The 15,091-nt window shown below is 33.5% G+C and overlaps 1 long non-coding RNA gene across 1 annotated transcript in view; it reads right to left on the bottom strand.

Moving 5' to 3' along the window:
• The window catches only part of LOC141414080 (uncharacterized), a 194,169-nt gene that overhangs the window by 164,549 nt on the left and 14,529 nt on the right, over window positions 1-15,091 (bottom strand). The window lies entirely within an intron of this gene.

Raw genomic sequence — 15,091 nt, 5'->3', positions numbered from 1 at the left:
AATTCAAAATTCCATTATGTTAGTCATCTTACTTCTAAATACCAAGTAACAAAATAGTACCTAGAATAACAGGATCTCCATCTTGTTATTATTATTGAATGACTAAATTTTGAAAGCATTATATTCTTTTTGTCTACTATTTATACAACTGTTTTCTTGTTCTCTACTTAGATAATTTGCAAGTCTCTCTCATTTCATGAGAAACTTGGGGGGCATTCTCAATTCATTCTGTTCCCTTAATCACTACATCTTGATTTTTTTTTTAAGTGCTAAGAATTGATTTAGGGCCTCATGTTTGCAAGGCAAGTGCTCTACTGCTTGAGCCACTCCCAGAATGCTTTTCTTTTTCTGTTTTTTTTTTTTTAGGTGGAATCTCCTGGTAACTGTCTGAGCTGACCTCAGACCTCTATCCTCCTAGCTTTGCCTCCCAGTAGTTATAACCATAGGTATGTGCTACCATGCTCAGCATGTTTTTGAAAGAGGGTTTCACTAACTTTTGCTTGGGCTGAACTCCAACTGAGATCCTCCTGTCTCCACCTCATCTTGATTTATATCTCTACCACTGCCACCTCCGTTGAAGATATCCTTTCCTGTCCTGATGATGACAATACCCTTTTGAAACATCTCCCACTGCTGCACTGATTCAATCTCCACTCTGTACAGTCTAAGAGATCACTAAAATTCAGGTCTATCTTCTGTTTCCTCTTAAGAATCATTTAGGTAGTTATCCATTGTTTTACAATGAGGCAAACACTACACAGTACAGTAGCGTCTGATCGTCTCATGACATGTTTTTTTTAATTTTAATTTTATTGTTTTTACATTTACTTACATGTGTATACATTGTTTGAGCCAACTCCTTCACTTCTGCTTCCTGGTCATGACATATTTTGTTTCAGTTTCTATCTTCCAGTCTGTGGCACTTGCAACTGTCCTTAGGATGCACAAAGATTGTCCCTATTTGATGCCTTCTTTCTGTTCCTAGAGTGATCCCATACTTCCTTTATTCTGTCTTTAATACCCTCCCCTCAGCCTCTCTTTATGAATTCACTTCTTAGATCTTACTTTACACTACTCGTTTTTATTTGTGTGTGGCATTTTTTGGTTTTGTTTCACTTTATAAACCATTGGTGTTTTTCCTCTACTCATTCTCAGAGTACTATGCACTTTTCTTTACCAAACTTTAATTACTGCATTTTATCATATACCTCACTCCAATAGAGTATAAATACTGTGAGCTTATCACCTTTTTCTTCTCTGTTCATTGATTTAGTCCAAGGTCTTAGAACAGTTTGGGATACAATATGCTATCAATAAATATTTGCCAAATTAATTAAAAGATGAATCGCAAAACATCTTTTGGAATAAAACTACATTTTTAATCAAGTAAACTATGAACAATTTAAACTCTACTTATCATTTAATGATCAGTTTCAACATAATTTTAATATTATGCATTTCTGCTCATACATAAAAATTTGGACTATGTTTTTGAAGAATTGCTTTTCATATTTTAAAAATGCTTTATAGAATTAATATTATAATAGAAAAACTGATATTATTTTAAAAAGGAATTTGAACTAATCTTGAGTTAAATTAGGTTTTCTTTAAGAAAAAAATGTGGAACAACATACCCCCAGCAGCATCCAATTTGTCATTAGGAAATATGACTCCTTACATAAAAGAATAATTTCTAAGTAACTTTATGATCATTTTATACATTTTTTTGGTTTTAAAATATTTAAAAGTGTATTTTTCTCAGTATTTGATATTTGAGAATTAGTTTAGTTATTGAAAATTATTAGGATTTCTGTTCTACTTATAACTTAAGTCACTAAGGCAAAAGTGTGTGGATGGTAGCAAAGAAAGCTGAATAGACAAAACATTGGAGACAGTAAAGACAAATAAGCATTAATTATGTGATTAAGAAAAATTTAATAGCTATTCACTTGTCAAACCATTATGTTTAAATGTGTGTACCATAAACAGGATTTATGGTACAAATTTATATTTTCTTTTCTTAAGATGCCACTGGTGTTTGTAACATGGAACAGGTTTCTAAATTCTAATATCATTAATATGTGCTGAGTATTGCTCTTTTATCTGACACTGTTCATCACATTCTAATTAATCATCAAGGAAGAAAACAACTTTTCTTTTCAGATATGAATCAATAATTCTTGGGAAAATTAAATCATCTTTCAGAAACATTTCATTCCTTAGTGTTAATAATTCAGTGCAGATAGATAACAGCCAGATCATATTATATAATTTTCTTTAACATTCTCCATCTTATATATGGAAATTTCATTCTGCATTTAAAATATGCTTTTTTCCTGAAAGTCATTTGCAGTATTGTGATAAGTAGCAAAGGTCATTCACAAACTATAATGCACACTTCAGTTGAAACTGGTAAATGTTAAAAAGGACATGTTTGTAGAGGCAAAGCTGAGTGGATGGGTCAATGTGAACAAGAAGAGAAATGTAGGGTATTTTCATCCATTTAGCAGTATGTGACCTCATTTTAAACTCTACCTCTTCACTATCATACTTAATAACATAACAATGGCCCAATTTTCTAGGTTAATTTGCAATTCATTCATGTACTCATCCCAGTACATAAACAGAAAAATGATGCTGTATTCTGAATATTTGTGTCTTCTTTGGCAAATTCATATGTTGAAATGCTAACTCCTTTTTTTCTTCCCATCAAAGTTATCCTTTATTATTGAAGCAGAGACAAAGAGCATGCATGATAGACAAAAAATAAATCCATGAACAAAAGGTACTTAAATGTAACTCCTATCTTGATAGTACTAAGAAGCAGGAATTTAGGGAGGTGATTAGATCATGAAGACAGAGACTTCATGAATAGATTAGGATTCTTATAAGTCCAAAGAGGGTTTTTTTCTTTTTTCCTCTTCCATTGGTATGAACCAGGAAACATGTCCTCACTAGATACTGAGTCTACCTTGATCTTGGACTTCTGGGTCTACAGAACTGTGAGAAATACATTTCTGTTGTTTACATGGTGTGTGGTGTTTTGTTATAGACGACTAAACTGTCTAAAACAAACAGAAAGGAAAAAAAAAAGGCCTATTTGTATTTATTAACTTTTGATCCATAATCTCCTTTTGGTAAGTAGTAGTTGGGATGGGCAGTTGAAAATTTGTACAACATTTGCTGATACTTTATGTGACACCATAGCCTGAGTTATCCAGTAATTAGCAAGGGACCATCCAACTTAATACCCACCAACCATTGCCACCCTTGACCAGAGGACAGTAGAGGAGGCATGAAGAGATTGTTTTTTACCAGAGAAATTCAAGGACACCTGCTTCTATTCATATGTTTAATAGAGACAATAGTCTTTGTTGTTATTATTGGTATTATTTTAAAAATCCTCAGTGACATTTTAAGGGTTTGATTCCATTTATATAGATATTGGCCTTATAAACATCTGTGAAAACTAGGTAATGTTAACATTTTCTTCTCAACCTAAATGCCTTAAAAATCATATCCATTGCCAAATGAAATCTCAGATTTCCTATTTCTACCCTCTTTGAAAATTCTCTTCTGCCTTTCCAAGCAACAAAATTTTAAGTAAAATTATTCTTCAGATTCTTTTTAACATTTTGGAGTTGACAGGTTAGTAAGTGCTAAGAAGTCATACAGGAACATTAATCACCCGCCATAATCTCAGTGATCTATAATGTCCTACTTCAGGACAGCATATGGAAGCATGCTCTTAATAAAAATAGCAGAAGAACTTTTGTAAATGTCTCAGTGTACCCTCATAAGACAATAAATTTGAAAAAAATAGAATTATTCAAAATTTTTATATGGGCTTAGATGTATAAGACATGAAAAAATCAACTTGTAACATTTTATGCTAATGTAATTATGTGTATTAAAGATGCTCTGGTATCAGAACCTCTTCCTGAAGAAAGAATTAAGAGGTTCTTGGCACAGAGACTTTATTGAGTAAATAAAAATAGAAGGACTGTCTAAGGAAAGCCATCTTAAATCACTGCCAGAAAGAACTGATAGATTCTTTTTTGACTTCTTTTAAATTATTTTATCAGCATACATTAATAGTACAAGGAAGTTTTATTGTGATAATGTCATAGATGCCTACAGTGTACCTTGAACAAGTTCACCTGTGCTGTTATAGTCCCTTACATCCCTCCTTAATCTGCCCTTTTCTCAAAGTGTTGGTGGATTTCATTACACTATCTTCATCTCTCTCTCTCTCACATATATATATATATATATATATATATGAGATGATATATATACATCATCTCTCTCTCATGTATATATATACATGGCCATTTTTATAGCAGCACTATTCACAACAAAGCTATGGAATGAGCCTAGGTATTCAACAACTGATGAATGGATAAAGAATATGTGATGTATATACTCCATGGAGTATTATTCGCTATAAAAATGAATAAAATTGTGTCAGTGAGGAAAATGGGTGGAAATGGAGGGCATCATTTTGAGTGAGATAAAGCATACTCATAAAGCCAAATATCACGTTTTCACTCATGTGTGGAATGTAGACATAAAATGGTGTTGGTGGTGACATTGTTATTATTATTATTAGTAGTAGTGTTAATGTGATGAGTACAAATGGGGAACTGTTGGGAGAAATTAGCAGGAGTGGGGACAGAAGAGAGGGCACTGGGGATAAAGAGGATACATTTTTTAACTTTTTCTTAGCACCAGTTTTAAAGCAAGGTTTGTGTCCTAGGTAAAACAGAATCTGATAGGCCAGGAGGCCCAGCTGTTGTGATAGAGATTTCTGTAAAATTGAGAGATACCAAATTGGATCTAAACCTGGCATAATTAATAGAGTATTATTTAAATAATAATACTCTATTATGCATGTTCACTGCATTTTCTTTCTGCTGTTTGGTTGATGAACATCTAGGCTGATTCCATAGTTTGGCTGTTGTAAATAGTGCTGCTACAAACATGGATATGCAGGTATCTCTATTGTATGCTGATTTACGTTTTCAACGTTAGAATATAAGGGCTCCTTTTGCATATAAGGTTCCCGCCCCCTTATACTCACCAACATTTGTTGTTTTCTGTTTTCATAATGGTAGCCATTCTGACTGGAGTGAGATGGAATCTCACTGTCATTTTGATTTCCATCTCCTTTATGGCTAAGGGCATTGAATATTTCTTCATTTATTGGCCTTTTATATTTCTTTTGAGAATTATTTGTATAATTAATTTGCCCATTTATTGATTTTTTTTGTTCTTTTTGTGTTTAATTTTTGAGCTCTTTAAATATTGTGGATATTAATACTATATCCAATGAATACCTGACAAAAGATTTTTCTTCCATTCTGTAGGATGTCTCTTATTTCTGGTGATTGTTTTCTTTACTGCAGAAGCTTTTCAATTTGAGGCAATCCCATTTATCTATCCTTCTACTTTCTGAGCAATAGGAGTCCTATTTAGGAAGCCATTTCTTATGTTTACATCTTCTAATGTTTCTCTATAGTAGTTTTGAAGTTTTAGGTATTGCATTAAGGTCTGTAATCCATTTTGAGTTGATTTTTGTACAGGGTGAGAGATTGGGATCTAGTTTCATTCTTCTACTGTGGACTGTCTTTTTTCTAGTGTATGTTTTGATCATCTTTGTTGGAAATCAGATGGCTGTAGAAAATAAATCAGCAAAATAATTCCATTCACAATAGCCTCAAAATATTGAGTAGCTAGAAATAAACATAACTATGGAGGTGAAAAACCTCTACAATAAAAACTATGAAACATTGAGTAAAAAAATTGAAGAAGACACAAGAGGATGGAAAGACCTCCCATGTTCATGGATTAATAGCATTAATATTATAAAAAAAGACTATATTATCAAAAGCAATCTACAGATTCAATATAATCTCCATCAAATATCTAATGTCATTTTTCAAAGAAACAGAACTCATATGGAAAGATAAAAGACCCCAAATAGCTAATGCAATCCTGAGTAAAAAGTACAATACTGGAGATAGCACAAATCTCACTTCTAATTGTATTACAAAGCCATAGTGACAAAAACCAGCTCTAGTTCTTGAAGCAGAACTATCCAGCAGAGTTCAACCTCCATCAGACAAATCCTGTCTCATCTGAAGATTTGCAAAGTACAAAGCTACAGTTTTCTCGTGATTTGTAACTCAGCAGTAAATTATCCACATAACAAGCAATAACAATGAGTCCCTAAGTGAGCTTTAGCTGGCCTACTTTCTTTTGTCTCCCCATTATCTGCTGCAGTGTCAGATGAAAGTCTTGTTCATGAATCCTATTTCAGCCTCCTCTGTTTTACATCTGTATCTTCTGCAAGCCACTACATGGAAGGGAGCACAATTCCACAAAAATAAACAGAAATGTGCAGCACAAATGCATCAAAGTCTATATTCAGAATAAGAATCATAAATTCTAAAAGGCACAATTTCTGCAAAGATAAATCTCTCATTAAGAACAGAACCAGCCAAGCATGGTTGCTAGCACCTATAGTCTCAGCTACTCAGGTGGCAGAGACCAAGAGGATTGCAGTTTGAGACCAGCCTAGGCCAAAAGTTAGTGAGAACCCCTCATTTCAACAAGTAAGCTGGATTCAGAAATCTGTAATCCCAGTTGTGTGGGAAGCATAACTAGAAGGATGATGGTCCAGGTGGCCCTGGGCAAAACATGAGACCGTACTTCAAGAAAATATGGTGTATAAACACAATGGAATTTTATTCACCATAAAGAAGAGTGAAATCTTGTTGTTTGCAGGTAAGTGGATGGAATTGGAGATCATCATGTTAAGTGAAGTCAACAAAGCTTAGAAAGCAAATACTGTGTGTTTTCTCTCACATGTGGAATACAGACCCAATACAAATACAGCAATATTATGAAAAACAGGTCATGCTAAAGGGAGAGGAAGGGTAAAAGAAGGAAGTTAAGCAGGTGAATATGGTTGGTGTGCTTCCTATACAAGAATGAATGTAGAATTTTAAACCTGTTGAAGTCACCATATGATCTGGATCTGAAAAGTAGATATATTTCTAGTTCAAGAGGAATCAAAAGTAGGGGGGAGTATCATGGTCAATGGCTTTTATGATGAGGGGTAGAATGTGAGATAGGTAAGGGACATGAGACAGAGGTGCTCTTGAAGACGGCGGTTCTGGGACAGATATAATAAAGAAAGAATACTTGCCCAGATATAAGACTTACAAGACATACAATGAGAAAAACTGCTATGCCTAAATAATTCAGGGGGATTACATATGTAGAAGTCTGTAAATGATGGGTTGCAGAATTTATCTGTGTTTTTATTTTCTAAGCAGCTAATTAAAATCACAAGAAGCTGAGTGTGGTGGCTCACATTTGTAATTCTAATAACTCAGGAGGTGGAGATAAGAGTGTCACTGAATGAGATCAGCCTGGGCAAAAGCTTATAAGATCCTATCTCAAAAAGAAGGTAGGCATAGTGGAATTTGTCTATAATCTCTGCTAAGTGGGAGGCCAAAGTGGGAGGATCACAGTACAAAACTGGATCCCGGGCACAAACGTGAGACTGAAAAATAAGCTAAAACTCAAAGGGCTCAAGAGATAGAGGGCCTGCCTATCAAGCACAGGACTCTGAGTTCAAACTGAAGAGACTGGAAGCATGCAGCTAGCTTGGTCCTGAGCGTAGGAAGGTGCAATGATTTATTCTAATGTCATCATGGTATTGTAATTTACAGTAGTGTAAAACAAAGAGTAATAGGACTTCATGACTAATCAACTATGTAGGAAAAAGAACTCCCCAGTGCTGAGAAATGTGGACAACGCAATGAAACTGAACCTTACAAGAAGACAGTACTAAGGTAGAGGAGAAAATAGAGAGGATGAACCCATTCAGGTTATAATACATATATGGAAATGTCACAATGAAACACCCTGTATAAATATCTTAAACAAACAAAAATGTCTTTTTTTTGTCTTCAAAACCAGAAAAAGGAAGGTAAAACAGGTCCTTTTTGGGGGTTGGTACCAATTGGAGGGTGAAATATAAGGAAAGGGTATAGGAGGGTGAACATGTTAGAAGTATTATGTACTCATGTACAAAAGTGGAAAAACAAGACCTGTTGAAACTATTCCAGGACTGGGGGGAGTGAGGATTAAGGAAAGGATGGTGAATTCAACTATGATATATTTTAAGAACTTTTGTAAATGTCACAATGTACCCCCAGTACAACAATAATATGATAATAAAAAAATTAATTAAAAAAGAGCTATAAAAGGCACAGAAACAGATTCTCCAAAGAAGCACCAGAAGGAAAAATAAGCCCTGCTAGCCCATTTTGGAATTCTGACCTCTAAAACTGTAAAATTATACATTTGTGTTATTTCAAGCTACCAAGTTTGTATTAACTTGGTACAGCACAGAAGGGACTAATATGACTGTATTTCAATATAACATTTTCTTGAAAAATTTTTCTTAAGTGAGATAGACACAAACTATGTCCTTTAATCTCAAATTTGATGCTTAACAAAATAATAAGCTAAGCTATATCTAGGATGTATTATTTACAGACCTTTTGACTACCAATGTAGAACTGCAAGAGACTTTTTTAAAAGCAAAAAGAAAAGAAAAGAAAAATAATTAAAATAATAAGGGTTGAGATGTGGTTCAAGTGATAGAACATCTGCCTAAGATACATGAGGCCCTGAGTTGAAACCACAGAACTGTAGAAAACAGCAAACAAATGTAAAACAAGTACTAGCCATACCATGGTAAATGCATGCCTCACAAAATACTTGACTCCTATGACTACAATATTTGGTTTCATGTTATTGGTTTCTTCTTAGTTTTCCTTTCTAAATAGAGAATATATGTTTGCCTTATATGTGAGTGAAGTTTTCATTAGAGAAATTTTCCAAGGTAAAGAAAAAGATAATTCAAGTCCTCACTACTAAAAAATCCCCAGGCATTTCTTATTTTGAAATCTCTTCTGGAGATACCATTCAGATAATATGATACACTGGGAAATTAAAAATATGAGGCAAGAGAGGCCCATTGTATGTGTATATGAAGTTATATAGTCTACCTTCCCCACTTGATATATTATGAACACTTACATTTCATGAAACACAATATTAATTTGTGCATAAAATAATCAATTCAATATGCCAACTCTTAGTTTTTCTTTTCTTTACATTAAAGCAGCTTACAGCTCTTTCCCGTTATAAGTTGCAAGTGAATATTCATTGCATACATTTTTTTATCGTACATTTTAATCTAATTACTTCATGATAAATCTTAGAATTTGAGTTACTTGGTCAAATCATTAAAATGACTTTAGTGTTATTGATTTTTTGTTTTTTTAAAAAAAATTAGATACTTTTAATAACATTCTCAGAATTCTCTTTTAATAATTCTCAAAATTATATCAACTAACTCAAAATGTGTAGTGAATATTCAAGTTTCCTCCACCCACTGACATTTATGCAAGATATAATATGCATAGAAAAAAGTTACTGATCATTCAGCACATATGCATCTGTTAAAATAAAATCCTTGTGCAGGCAGGGACTATTCTTTCCCCAGGATATCCCACCACCCATGATAATACCTGAAAAGACATTGCTTCATAAATATTTACTTAATGAACAACAACAACAAATCCCCACAAAATTATGACTTATAGGCTAAGTTTTATTTTCAACATTGTACGATGTCTAATTAATTCTCATTGATTTGACTATTGCTTATCTGAAATAAGTATACATGTTGACCTGCCTTCCTCTGAGGCTATGAAAATCTCCCCATAGTATTTCAGTAAGATTCAAAGGGACGCAAAGACCTTTTGGAGTAAAATATACCAAACACCAGTTTGGAAGTCTGAAGTTTCAAAATCAGGTAGAACATTGTAGATCCATCCTAATCTTAAAATGAACATCTATGGTAATCTTTGGTGAATCCACAAAACAATCAAATTTTGGGAACATGTGCAATTCTAAGAGCTGGTGGGACATATAGTTGATGGGGTTTTGTTTGAAAGGGTGTAGTAGATCCCTTTCAACTACATTTTTGTGGATTTTTTTTTCATTTCTTCAGTACATCCATCCTTTTTCTGAATTGTTATATAGTCTTCACCCTATATTTTAATGCCTGTGAATTTCTCTATACATGTTTTTATCTGTTTCCCTAGGAAATTTAAGGGCCCAGAAACCTGTTAAAGTCACTTCCAGTATCTACAACTCTACCTTTCCACTACTAGGAATATACGTAGAGCATTGCAATTTGGAAGTAATCACTAGATTATACATTGAAATTGATTTTTAAATTAATCTTGATTTATGCTATTTAAAAAATTCATTTAACAGGCTAAATGAAATCTTTTTGTTAAAAGTAAATAGAAAACTAGTAACTAGAATATAATAGAATATTGGAATTGCTCTGAACAGATAAGTGAGTGTCTCACTGCTTACTGTGGATATAAGAAGAATTGAAGGTGGTAGTACCTCATGTTTTCATTTCAAACAGGACTTTCTAAATGAAGTCCAAGCCAATGTCAGCATTTAAAATGTAGTGAAAACACTGGTAACACAGACTATTTGAAAATCTGTGCTGATGCAAGAGAAAATTTGCCAAAGGGCATTGTAGGCTTAAAATATTGCAGAGAGAGACTGAGTTTTGAAAGAAATAAATACACAAGAAATAAAGACACAAGAAACCTATAAATATCTTTTTATTTTGGTGGAGGGCTAGTAGTTCTTAATCTCATATTCGGTTAACAGATGAAAAACAAGGTTTACTCCCAGAGAATACATGAATACTTAGTTTACATAATGCACAAATGCCTTCTGAGAAAAAAGAAAGGCTCGTATGTAAGTTATATATTGCCATGATAATGCTGCTTAATAATCAGAAAACCTTGGTGGCACTTAATTTAGCATGCATTTCTCAAGACTCTGAAGAAGCTAATCTTAGCTGGACCCTGTGGGTTCAACAGAAGCTGTCATCCTCTTGTGGAAGTACAGGACTAGCAGGCAGCACTTTCTCATGGAGATGGCAGCATTCCAAATAAAAATGCAGAAGCACACAAGGGCTCCTGAAACCTAACGGCAGAACTGGCAAGCCATACTTCTCTATATCCAATTGGCCAAAGCATTTTATGATTAAATTCAGATTGCAAGAGTGGATAAATAGACTCTACCTCTTTACTACTTTAACTGGAAAATCCATTGCCAAAATGGATTTCAGAGGGGTGAAAAATTGGGGCTATTCATGCAGTGTACCACAGCTCATATCTTTCTTAATCTTCAGATATCCAGGTACTCAACCACTGGCCTAAAGTCTCAGACATCCATGTTGAATATATGATAGATAGATAAAAGCAGCATGGCTCTGTGTTTTAAATTTTACTCCCTGAAATGATGCATTATAAAAGTTTATTTAACACATCAAGATCCTCCTTTATCTCTCAGAAGCAAGAGAAACAATTGTTTTCTTTCTCTTCTGTTCTTCAATCTGTCATCCATACTTATTTTTATCACAAACTAAAAATAAACATCTTAAGAAAATCAACTTGATAATTTAAAAATGACTTAAACATTTTTAAAGAAAATATAATTGTTTTATATATAATTCTTTTTATATAAAAGAAAAGGAAAACAAAAAATGAACTGAGGAAGATTAGGGAAAAAATAGGAAAAATTTGAAGCAGCATAAACAATGCAGCTAGTTATATAACCAGTGTCAGTCAATGGGCAAACTGTAAGCACTTAGTTTCTCTAATTTTAAATTTTGTTCTCTAATTTCTGGAAACTCATTTTCCTTATTGAAGGACTGCACTAGATGATAGCAGTTTTCAGTTTCTAGAATAAATGGATCCTCAGTTGATGGTTAAAATATATTCTTAGTTAGTGCCCATAGCTCAAGCCTGTAATCCTAACCACTCAGGAGGCAGAGATCAGGAGGACCTTTATTTGAAGACAGTCACAGGCAAATAGTTTGCATAGACCCTATCTCAAAAAAAGAAAAAATAGTGACAAAAAAGGGCTGTTGGAGTGGCTCAAGAGGTAAAGGTGACTACCTAGCAAGTGTGAGATTCTAAGTTCAAACCCAGTGCTGCCAAAAAAAATAAATAAATAAAATGTTTTCTTTTTGTTATCTTGTGGTTTAGTGCTTGGGGTGGTCATTGTTAGTAATTTGGATTATTTTATGAATAGCTATGACTGTCTCTGTTCTGAAATAGTGAAGGCCAGAAAATATACTGCAAACACTTTAATCTGATTTGTTAAGTTTTTTTGCCAGCAGGTCCCTAACTAATATTCCCAGTGTCCTGTTACTGACCCCTGCTTTCCTACACCATGACTCTCTTCAACGAGAATCAAGGAATCTCATCTTTCTCTCTCCTAAAGTGAGATAATCACTCAATACCACTACTTCGGCTTTATTTATGGAGCTCCACTACTTTCATACAAATTTAATTTTTCCTCAGAACTGTCTTTAGCACATTGTGACTATCTTTTAATCACATTATACAGTGATATAATCATATATATTATTGATATTTTTCTTTATATACTGAGAGCACATGATCAATGCTGGACTTTTTAAATTAATAATCAAGCAATGTATAAGATGACAACTAGATCCTGAGAGACTTATCGATGAGATTTGCATAAATTAGACAAATAACAGTAAATAGAAATTTTTGTGTTTTATAGAAAACTATGCACTCTTTAGGGCACACTGTACTGGAGTATCTGATTATGGTCCTGCTTGCTTTATACCTTACAGGAATTATGACTTTAACTTTCTTTAAATTTATTCCTTGGCAGTAGAACTTGATGAGTAGTTCAATTTCTCTGCATTGAATCTGTGATTATTATCCTTAAATAACCATTACTGCACTTGAATACCGCAAGACTTAACATTAAGAGTATCAGTGCTAGCATAATTCTTTTAATAAAGAGCACTATTTTCATTGAGTCTTTGTAAAGGATTGCTGCCATGAACGTAGAAAAGAAACCATGTTTTATGAGAGAAGGTTTTACTCTAGGGTAGGAGAATTTGAATTTGTGTTTTTTTTGAAAGAATATAATCATATCTTCTTTTGTCAAATCTGCTAATTATTTAACTAGACACTTGAAATAATCCAAATCTGATGACATTTTAAAGTTGTTATTATAGAGATGACAGAAAATAGAAATTACAAAGCATCTGCAGCTTCTATACATTCTGTTTCAAGTTTCCTTATCTGAATGTCAGATACTGAATATTTTCCTGGTTATTTTTCTTTTTCTTTATTATTACCTAATTTGTTTATTTGTGGCATGGTTTATAAGAATTTTTCCCTTGGATGTTTTGGACAAATAACTTTTTTTGTTGGCTGTACTAAGGTTTGAACTCAGGGCCTTATGCTTGCTAGGCAGGTGCTCTATCACTTGAGCCACTTCATCTGGCCTGACAAATAACATTTTATTTATAAAAGGCCATAGCCATACTTCTATTACTATGTTTCTAATAGTTGTATAGATTCTAAATTTTAAGTGGAAAGTAAGCAGACCTAGTAAATGCAAAATGAATAATAAAATAAGAGGAGTCATACAACTTAATTGCAGGTGTTAATATAAAACAGTGTTGTCTTGGCAAAAGAATAAATACAGAATGATTCACAGAACAGAATGGACAGCATAGAAATCAAGCCATACAGCTACAGTCTACTCAAATTAACAACTTTGCAAGGCAATTCAGTAGCAGTAGCATACTCTTCTATGAGACTGATGCACTGCCTACTGCACTAAGGAGGCAACTGTATCTTTCATTTTTTTGGTGACACTGGGATTTGAACTCAGGCCATCACGTTTCCTAAGCAGGTGCTCTTACCACTTGAGCTACTCCACCATCCCCTAGAACAATCTTTTAAACAAATGATCTAGATATTGTATATTAATAAATGAAAACAAGCAAACACCCTTAAACACAGACTTCCTACCTTTCACTAAAACTAATTTAAAATGGATCATAAACATAAGTGTAAAATTCAGTAAAATAAAGTATCTAGAAGAAAACACGACAAACATACCATGATCTTGGGTTTGGTGACAAGTGTTTAGATGAAATTTCAAAGGTGCAGTCCATGGAAAAATCAACAGTAATTGAACTTATTACAATTAAGAAATTGGGGGAAATGTTAGTAAAACACATACCCGATAACAGACTTTAATCCAAGTGAAAAAAGAACTTTTAATTTCCATAATATTTATGGAACAACTCAATTTAACAATGGGCAAAAGATCTGAACAGACACTTCACCATGAAAGATATACAGGTACAAATAAGCATATGAAAATATAAATTTTTTTACTATTTATGTACTGGGAGTACATTGTGACATTTACAATAGTTCTTACACTATATCGTAGTTGAATTCACCCCCACCATCATTCTTCTTTATGCCCCTTCCCCCTGTCCTTGGAACAGATCTCATTGTTTCCATTTGCATCTGTACACAATATTTGCACTATATTCACCCTCCTACATCCTCCTCCCTTCCACTGGTACCAGCCTCCAGATAGGACCTGTTCTGCCCTCTTGTTCTCTGTTTTTGTAAGGAAAAAAAATGACAATTTTATTTGTTTAATATAGCTATACAAGGAATTTCTTTGTGACATTTCCATTTATATATGTATTATAATCCAAATTGGTTCATCTCCTCTGCTTTTTCTCCTTTCTACCTTAGCCCTCCCTCTTATTGTGATTTCAGCTGGTTTAAAAATTCTATGTTCATTCTTGTATAGGAAGTACATCAACCACATTCTCCTTCTTAACTTCCTTCTTTTACCCTCCCTCTCTCATATGTGACCTCCCCTTAGCATGACCTATTTTTTATGAAAATGCAAATTAAAACACCAATTAGATATCATTACACACCTTTCAGAAGGCTAATATCTAAACAAACATGTACTCCAGCAAGCACATTACTAGGAGTTTATACATCTGATTGGAAAACCTATGTAACTTCAAAACTTGCATGTGAACATTTACATAGTTTTATCCATAATCACGAAAACCTAGATGCAACAAACATATTCTTCA

The sequence above is a fragment of the Castor canadensis genome, chromosome 11 (genome assembly GCF_047511655.1).
Source record: "Castor canadensis chromosome 11, mCasCan1.hap1v2, whole genome shotgun sequence".
In the NCBI taxonomy this organism is placed as follows: Eukaryota; Metazoa; Chordata; class Mammalia; order Rodentia; family Castoridae; genus Castor; species Castor canadensis.
The sequence above is the reverse complement of the archived record's forward strand: the minus strand, read 5'-3'. Positions and strand labels throughout refer to the sequence as shown.